Below are 9400 nucleotides of genomic sequence, written 5' to 3' on the forward strand. Positions count from 1 at the left end.
GGCTTGGTTCAAGCACCCGTAGCCACTTGCAGAGAACTGCACTGTTCTGCTATGCAACCACTCTCCACCTCCCAGGGGAGGGAGCCCAGGGTGTCCCTTTGGCAAACCCTGGCATTTCCTGCACAGCAAATGATTTGCCTGGGCTGTATTATTAAAATAATAGTAGTAACAGTGCCATGTGTTGGCTGTGAGCTAGCACAGCTACTCGTTAGGTCACCTGTGAACATGCTTCACTTCATTTGTAAGAGTGCTGGTGAGGAGCAGCTTGAAAATAGGGGAAAGCAGTATAAATTTCACAGAAAAAAAACTTCATTAGTCTAAAACTCCTTTGCAGGCATGAAAGCAAGCCAATTAGCCATAAATCCAGCCAAGGACTGTGGCTGACAATTGCTCCCCTCTCTGCATTTCAGGTGAGCTAACACAGACTATGAGAAGCTCAGTGACCTTCACTGCATCCTGCAGACAGCCTGCAGGACCTCCTTGGCTTTCTGACACTCGCCTGTCTGCCCCCAGCCCTCTCTGCATGGGGAAATTCAGATCCCTGAGGCCTCTCTTCCTCCTCAGCCCCATCCTAGCTGCAGCGCATCCAGATGCTGCCGGACAGCTGAGTAGGGCTAGCTGCAGCCCTCAGCTGATTCCCCAATTTCTTCACCCCCCCAAGGTCCCTCTCCCCCATGTGTCTCAGCAGCCTGCAGTGCTGATAGCACCCCTTTGCTCTGCCAGGGAGCTGTGAGCTCTCAAGGTCAGGAACAGGCTTTTTCTCATGTTCTGAAAAGACCCTCATCTTCCCCTCAGTCCCTGAGGACTGTTGTCAAAGTGTGACAATCATTACAGGTGGGGACATGGGGTCCACAGGCCTCGGACAAGAGTTCTTCGACCTGCTACAGACCAGCTTCTCAAAGACCCCCAGACTGGGCCTCTTGCCTCTAAGCAAGGGGCCAAGGCAAATTCCAGCACTTTGTAGAGAATTTCTAGACCTTCTGAATGCAGAGAGAAGTTGAAAACATTACGGAGTCCCCTACAAACTGAATCTCTGAATTTTTGAGCCCAGTTCCCTGATGCAAAGCCGATCCCATGGGAATGCTCCTAACACACCTCCAGCAGAGAGCAAGGGCACACCTCCCACCCAAGGAAGACCTACAAAGCCTTCAGCAGCCCCCCCAAGTATGTAGCTACAGCATACTCCAATATTGACCATATAATACAAAAAACCACCAAGTTACGTTTCAGGCCGTATCTCATTGCAGAGTGCAGCAGAGTGTGTTGAGCTATTGGGAAGTGCATGTCAGCAAGCCTGCTCCATCACCACCAAATGGAAGACTTAGACCTCCATGGCCAACACAGTTCTTGGCCCCCAGCCATAAGCTGGTAATTGCTACTGGGTTTGTTAGATTCTTTGTAAATAAACAGGAAGCCCAAATACATGGCACTATACTCTCAAATTATGGCAGCAATGAACTGAGAGTGCTGTGCTTTATCGTTAGCTTTGTCTTCATTGGCAAAAGGAAGAAAATCCCAGGCCCTTTTGTACAAAGCTGTGCAAGCATCAGTGTTGCACAGCACATCCCTGGGGTAGGAGAATCTGCAGATGGTATAAATCAGGCACGGCAGGACGTCAGGCAGGCAGGAGCAGGATGGAGCCAAGCGCTCCCTACTTCTGCAGGACTAGGATTTCTGCTCAGCTGCGTAACACAGATTCCCCAAAACCTTGGCTGGCTCACACAGATTGGGAAACTGGTGTGGACTCCACAAACCGGATCAACAGTGACTCTAGCACCTCCAGCCCTGTGCTCACGGACTCCTTCAGGCACCTGCAGCATTTGATCCCCCAATGCAGCAGCTGCCTTTGTTTTGCTTATTGGTTGAAGTAAAAAATTCCATTCCAAATATTAAGCTTCAACAACAAAAAAAATATATAGCCCCTGCCTTGCCCAAAAGCATTCCCGGAAATTCCCCTTGAGAAAAAGACAATAACAGTAATATTTCCATGTAGATGGACATAGATGGTCTTTCTGCCTTCTACCTTTCTCCCTCCTTTCTACCTGTCAGGCTGGACTCACCTGTATCACTCCCAGGGGCCAAAAGCCCCCCTAGGGGCCCTGCTGAGCACATAGTTGGTTACTGTTCTATGCTGCCACCAAAAAGGCTACTGTCAGGTGAAATGGGTGCTAAATCAACAATAACCAGTATCCTTTGTAAAATCAGATTGGAAGGGATCTCAGGGGGTCATTTGGTTCAACTTTCTGCATAACTTCTGCCCTCTTTCACATGCTCCTGTGGTCAGCGAAGACTTTCATTCATGGCCGTGTATCTCATACGCTGATGATTTGCCTTTTGCTGCAGAAGAGACCTCCTTCTCCTCATTATTCAGACTAAAAGTATGTGCATGGACTGTGACGGAGGCTCCCTCCCTGATTGGTTTAAAGTCTGCCTGTGTGTTAGAAATTCTGACAATTTTGAGCCTTCTCTTGCCACCTCTTATTGAAGACAACATCCCATTTCTCTGCAAATGCCACCTTTGTACTGTTAGCACATGACTCCAGCCTTCTGCAGACGTCTTCTTTGCCAGGCTCAAGGCTGTGAGGGTTCAGTGTTACCTTCTCTTCCCAGACATTAGCATTTGTCTTGTCCCTCCTCACTATCAGCTCCCACAGGTAAGCCCCCAGCACCTCTGTCCATTGCTCCTGTAGCCAGAGCCCAGTTATACCAGGAAGGCAGCTTATGCTGTTGTAGGTTGTAGCTTAATTTTAAGAAATTTATGCTTTTGGCCTCTGCACTGCCACGTGGCTATGAAGTGAAAATGACCTTTGCAGGGTTGTAAACTTAACTGACTTATCGCTTCATGGGGAAAGTGCCCCCGGCAGGGGGGCTGGCTGGTTCTTGGATGGAGCGTCAGCCCACCGTGTCAACATATAGGCTGAAGTTCAGCAGCTACTGAGTCCTTCCTCTCTTCCTGCAGCGCAAGAATCTGCTTGCCTCACATTCATCGGTTGTTTTCCTGGTCTCAGCATAGAGATGGGAGCAGCTGTATCTTTCCTAACTTTAGCAGGACTGATTTTTCCAGCAAGGACTCCAGTCGACTCAGACATGCTCTACTCACAGTAACGCTCCTTCCCTTCCAAGGCCTCAGTATTCACTCCCTTGCCTCCCCAACCTCCTTTCTCAGAGATTCCTCAGGTCTCAACTCTTTGGGGGTCCCTAACCTAAAGTCTATATAGGATTGACTCCATGAGCATGGCCTTGGGTCTCCACTGTGATGGAAGCTGGCTCACTCCTCCAGACACTCCCCTGCCCCATGGTGCAGCACACCCAAACAGCAGTCCCACTCCCACAGCTCTGACAGGAGCTTTAGCAGGAGGACAGCCAAGCCCCAGAATGAGGGGAGAGATCCCATGCTACCAAAAGCACCGTGCTCACAGCAAGGAACCGCACAGGCAACACAACTGCACTGGGATGGACAAGCAGGAGGGGTTCAGATACCAGGTCCCACTTGTCCTTGCTGGGCTTCCCCACCTGCCTGCAGCCACCCCTCTACAGAGCAGGGAACCACTCCAGCAACCTGCAAGCCCTCAGGAGCACTCACCCAAAGCCCCACCAGCTACTCCTCCACTCTGCTAAGCTAGGCATCAGATGAGGCATTACATGGGCCTCCATCCTCACTGCTCTCCTTCTCTGGCTGCTCACCTGCTTCCACTCACCCAGCACCAGTGCCAGCTCAGCACCAGGCTCCATCTTATTAGGACTCACTTGGCTTAGTCTCCCTATCACTGCCTTCCTTCAGCTGTCTCCTCAAAGCTTAACATCCACTCAGCTATTATCAACATTTAACAGCACACAGCTGCTTGCACACCCATGGGATGCTATTATATGGCAGGCTGCTGCATCCTCCCTGAGTGAGATAAGCTTGTCAACCTTTTCAGGTTTAACATCCCTCAGATCAGTCTCCAGATCTGGTGAGTTCAGGAGCATCTATGCTGCCTGGAAAGTCACCATATTAAGCAGCATACTGGGAGCAGTTATCACTATACTTGGCTTTTTGTTTGACAGTGATGAGTAAATGAGATGTTTAGTGATTTCTCCATGTTTTAGTTTACAGTTGAGAGAAATGGCTCTGTTGAAAGCTATCTCAGCTCCTGCACTTCACTATTTGTTTAGATAATCGGAGAGGAAAAGAGAAAATTGCTTTGAGGTTGGGAATTAAATTCTCTTTTCTGTTTATTCTCCCTTGAAAAAAAGAGCAGCAGCATTTTGGCTTTTGGCAGATCCCTGTATCTTTTAGCTAAGGGTGAAATGTGGGACGCTCATAGCTGGTCATCAGAGGGGCTACTTGGAAATACCCTGAATGATTCCAGCTAAGTCTACCAGAGTCCCTGTCAGAACTGTTGAGTGATAGGCCCTCTAGCATGGATAATTTTTTTTTTTTTTTATAGCAAGGAAAGGGAGAGTAAGGAAACCTGACTGTGGTGCTGCACATGGGGCCTGATGAACCCTGCAAAGCCACTGTTCACTGGAGTACAAATCTCGACTTGTCCTCCATAGCTGGACCTCACCAAGGCATCACAGCACAAACTGCTCTGCAAAAGGTGTCCTAGTTCACACTAGAATTCATTAAAAATAAGTATATAAAGTTTCTAGTCCTCAGAAGTGTGGAAAAATGTCTCCATCTGAGGTCATTTGACATTTTTAGTCCCTAGTCAACCCTTTTCTATTTTTCATTTTCCTTTCACTTATTTCTCTTTTGAGTTCGGCCAGATATTAAAGTCAAAAATGTCTTTGAAAGAGCAAAACAGAAAAGCTGCCTTTGAAAACCTCAAAGGGGAAAAACTTAAAAATGCTCAAAGTATTTTATGGGGAGTGGGAGTTAAACTCTCTTTTCTCATTTGAAAGCTATTCACTCAACCCCACTTTGAGTTTCCAAGTCATTTTACTCCCCCAGAAACAGTGTTTGGGGGCAAATACCCTGTTTACTGGGACACTTCACCAGCCCTTGTTTTACAGTCAACCAAGGATCAGACTTTGCCAATGTAGGAGGCACGTGTGTGCCTCAACCAGAGACCAGGAGCTCTGTGGCGGCTGAGGGCAAGGGCCCGGTATGCTGAACTTGCTGCATGCTGTGAGCGCTCCTGGGATTAGTGCAATTAGTCCTTTTTTTCCAGAAGAGTTTGGCAGGCGGTGTTCTCACAGACAGGAGCAGACCTATTCTGAGAGTTTGTCCCTGACTGTGAATGATGCAGCTTCTTAAACTCCAGCCCTCATCCATGCAGCCCCCTAGAGGGTTTATTGTCCTCATCTTTGGCTTTTTGACATGGAAGAAGATCTCAAGGAGAGAAGGACTCAGATGCTTCTGTTATTGGACACCAGCACCCTCTGGCCCCCGTCCTTACTTGGTTTACATTACTAGAAAGCTTTTATTAAGTGGAAAGAAAGAAAAAAGTGATATGTCTTTCCTACTGTTTGCTGGTAATTAAGTTTGCCACAATCTCGACAGAGCTGGAAACAATGGAGGGAATCAGAAAAAAAAGACAGAGGGAGGGAAAATATAATAAGAGTCTCTCCAGAGCTGTTTCCTTCTGATTCCATTACCAAAGAAAATGAATAAAATAAATAATTATATCTCCATGGTGTTTGCTTCCCCAGTTCCACTACAGATGTAAATTAAGCCTAAAAATTTATCTTTTTTTTTTTTAAGCTCAGGTAATGTCATTCCAATAATTACTGGGCTGCATGCCAGCTCCTGGGTTTTATATCAGTTCAAATCTAGTCTCTCACTTTATCATTCTCTCTCTGTTCTTTTGTCTTAGTTTATTTCATTTCTTTAACCTGGAGAGGGAAAAATCATTCTAGCTCAGCAGTACAATGTCTCGGGTGCCAAGCTGAAGGGTATCTCAGCAGAAGAACCTGCCCATCTGTATTCTCCTGCAGCTAAAAGTGATTCTTAGAGTTCATTTTCATTTTTTAGTGACTGTTCACCGCAGACCAGACTGCACGGTAAAGCCAAAACCACTTAAGGCTGATTGCTGCTACATGAACTAACCTTGCTGCTTATCCTCCTGGATCCCCTCTGGCCACCTATGTCTCAAAACACATATCACAGAATCACAGAGGTTGGAAGGGACCTTTAGCGATCATCTAATCCAACCCTGCTGCTCAAGCAGGGTCACCTAGAGCACATTGCCCAGGACCCTGTACAGACAGCTGTTGAATATCTCCAAGGAGGGAGACTCCACAGCTTCTCTGGGCAACCTCTTCCAGCGCTCAGCCACCCTCACAGCAAAGAAGTTTTTCCTCATGTTCAGACAGAACTTCCTGTGTTTCAGTTCGTGCCCATTGCCTCTTGTCCTGTCACTGGGCACCACTGAAAAGAGTCTGGCCCCATCTTCTTGACACCCTCCCTGCAGATAGTTAAAAACATTGAAAAGATTGCTCCTCAGTCTTGTCTTCAGTCCAGGCTGAAGAGTTCCAGCACTCTCAGCCTTTCCTCATATGAGAGATGCTCCAGTCCCCTAATCATCTTAGTAGCCCTTCACTGGACTTGTTCCAGTAGCTCCATGTCTCTCTTCTATTGGGGAGCCCAGAACTGGACACAGCACGCCAGATGTGGCCTAACCAGGGCTGAGCAGAGGGGAGGGATCACTTCCCTTGACCTGCTGGCAACACTGTTCCTGATGCACCCCAGGATACCATTGGCCTTCTTGGCCACAAGGGCTCATTGCTGCCTCATGGTCAACTTGGTGTCCACCAGCACTCCCAGGTCCTTCTCCGCAGAGCTGCTTTCCAGCAGGTCAGCCCACAACCTGTCCTGGTGCATGGGGTTATTCCTCCCTAGGTGCAGGACCCTGCACTTGCCTTTGTTGAACTTCATGCGGTCCCCTCTGCCCATCTCTCCAGGCTGTCAAGGTCCCTCCGAATGGCAGCACAGCCCTCTGGGGTATCAGCCACTCCTCCCAGTTTTGTATCATCAGCAAACTTGCTGAGGGTGCACTCTGTCCCTTCATCCAGGTCACTGATGAAGAAGTTGAATAAGACTGAACCCCGCATTGACCCCTGGGTGACACCGCTAGCTACAGGCCTCCAACTAGTCTTTGCACCACTGATCACAACCCTCTGAGCTCTGCCATTCAGCCAGTCCTTAATCCACCTTGCTGTCTGCTCATCTAGCCAGTACTTCATCAGCTTGCCTATGAGGATGTCATGGGAGACAGTGCTGAAAGCAAATAATATGGTCAGACAGTCCTTTAAGCTCACGTGACCTAGCAAAGAAAATCTTAGCACAGTGCTGACGAAGCAGCTGCAAGGCCCACAGATGTACTGCCCCATACTGCAGATTGCTCTGCATCCCTGCCTTCACTCTCTAAGACCCAGGAACGGTGATCCTCTGTGTCTGAGCCCAGCCGCCAACGTCCTGAAAGCCCCAGCATGCTGCCAGGGAGTTATTTGCACTTCACTACTGCCAAGGACCCCCTCCTTGCCAAATATCCCACCTACACCAAGCTGATGGAGACCAAGATGTCTGCAGATCTTCCTTGTCAGGAACAGGGTTTCCTCTGGGATCAGACATAGCATGCAAGGACACAGGCAAAGCTGGGGGTGCAGATGGCACTGCTTTGGAGGATGGTGGCAGAGCCACACAAAGCTAAAATGAGGGGTGAAGGGCTCCATCTGTGCAGCGTCCAGGATGCGTGAAAAGGGCACTCTTGATGGCAAAAGGATGTACTGCACAATGGGACTTCCTCCAGTGGAGAGGCAGTTTCAAAACTGGAAAGGCACTTTCCCAGAGAGAAGAACAATCTTCTTAATGGAAATATTTTTAAAATAAAAATATGGTCATGGGAAAGTCATTGCAAGAAATCACCCTGAGCAATTCTGTCTTTGACCCCAACTCTGCTCTGTCAGTGACCAGCTTTGGAGCTGTTGCTGGCCTCTGCATGTCCATGGAGTTTGTGACAAGCAGTTTTGTTCATTTTTTTTATAGTTTCCTGGGTTGAATGATAATTATTTGCCCCTTCAGGGAAAATACTGTCCCTACCTAAATGTCCCCAGAGTTCAGGGGCAGCACAGGACAACTGCTGTGACATAAATCTTGTGCTTTCTCACCTCTCTCTGAACTGGTAAATCTATGAAGAATTCTAAAAGTGGAGTTTGCAGAGGGTCATGAGAATAGATTTATTCTGGAATATTTCCACTTATCATTACAACTGATCACCAGAACCCAAGGAAAAGGAATGCAGTTTATGAAAACATCAAGCAGGGAGTGTGACTGCAGGAACCTGACAAATGGGATGGCAAGATAGGGCGATGGTTTAGAATAATTCATTTTCATGCCAGCTCTGGTTTAAAAAAAAAAAAAAAGAAAAAAAGGAAGAGTGAGCATTATCCTTCCAAATGACAACCTCCAGAGCATAATCATGGCCCTCATCTGAAACCACACACTAGCTCCTCAGAACACTTTCAAAAGACAAGGCACCATATTTTTCAAACTCTGTCTCAGCATGATACTCAGATGAGTCTTTTTGCTGTGAAAAATAAATGTGACTCTTTAAAGAGCTAAACTGCCATTTTTCAAGACCAGCCTCAACTCTGGACATGCACTTTTGAATGCACAGAATAATCCCACCTAGAGTTTTGCGCTGAGGTCGATGGTAATGTGGGCTCAAACCTCTCCCTCTTTCCTTAAGGGGACTTCTGTCCCTCTCTACCATCTGCCATGAGAAGCAACAGGCTCATCTGGGCTGCATCTCTCTCTGCAATGTTAGCATCATTAATTTATAAGAGAAGCGGGGAGTGGTCTGCTTTCTAACTTGGTAGTTGAGACACAGACCTCAAAACAAGACACACTGAGATTGTAGTAGCTGCACCCATGAAGTATTTATAAATGACAGCCTGCTACAGGAGCATAACACTCTGCACCTGCCTCCAGCACCTGGACTAGGAAAGCAGGCAGAACAGAGCCTGGGTTTCCCCTCACTTAGTGAAGTGCCCTAACCTCTGAGTTACCTAGGAGGAAGAGGAGGACAGCTCCTCCCCTGACAGCCTGGTGATCCTCTCCTTTGTCTCCATTCATTATTAGACACTTGCAGGAAGAGCAGACTATTGAGTCAAATGGGACATTGTTCAAATGTTTGCTGAGGCAGTGAGAAAATACCTATTTTTTTGGCAGTTTAGCAACTGAACCGTAAAGACAAACAAAATCCCTAATTTCAGTCCTGCCTCAGCCTTTGCTGGAAGATCCTGAGACCCCTGAATACAGGCATTCAGGGAATGCTACGAGGTTTCTGGTTTTTGCCTGTCTGTAGGAAGGAGCTCAGTAGACATGGAGTTCCTAACCCCCAGCAATCTGGGGAAGGATGCCCCAGAGCCCTGGGACTCTTTATCAGTTTGCCATGAGAGACAGAAGGAAGCA

Source organism: Apteryx mantelli, unplaced genomic scaffold, assembly GCF_036417845.1.
Source record: "Apteryx mantelli isolate bAptMan1 unplaced genomic scaffold, bAptMan1.hap1 HAP1_SCAFFOLD_65, whole genome shotgun sequence".
Lineage (NCBI taxonomy): Eukaryota > Metazoa > Chordata > Aves > Apterygiformes > Apterygidae > Apteryx > Apteryx mantelli.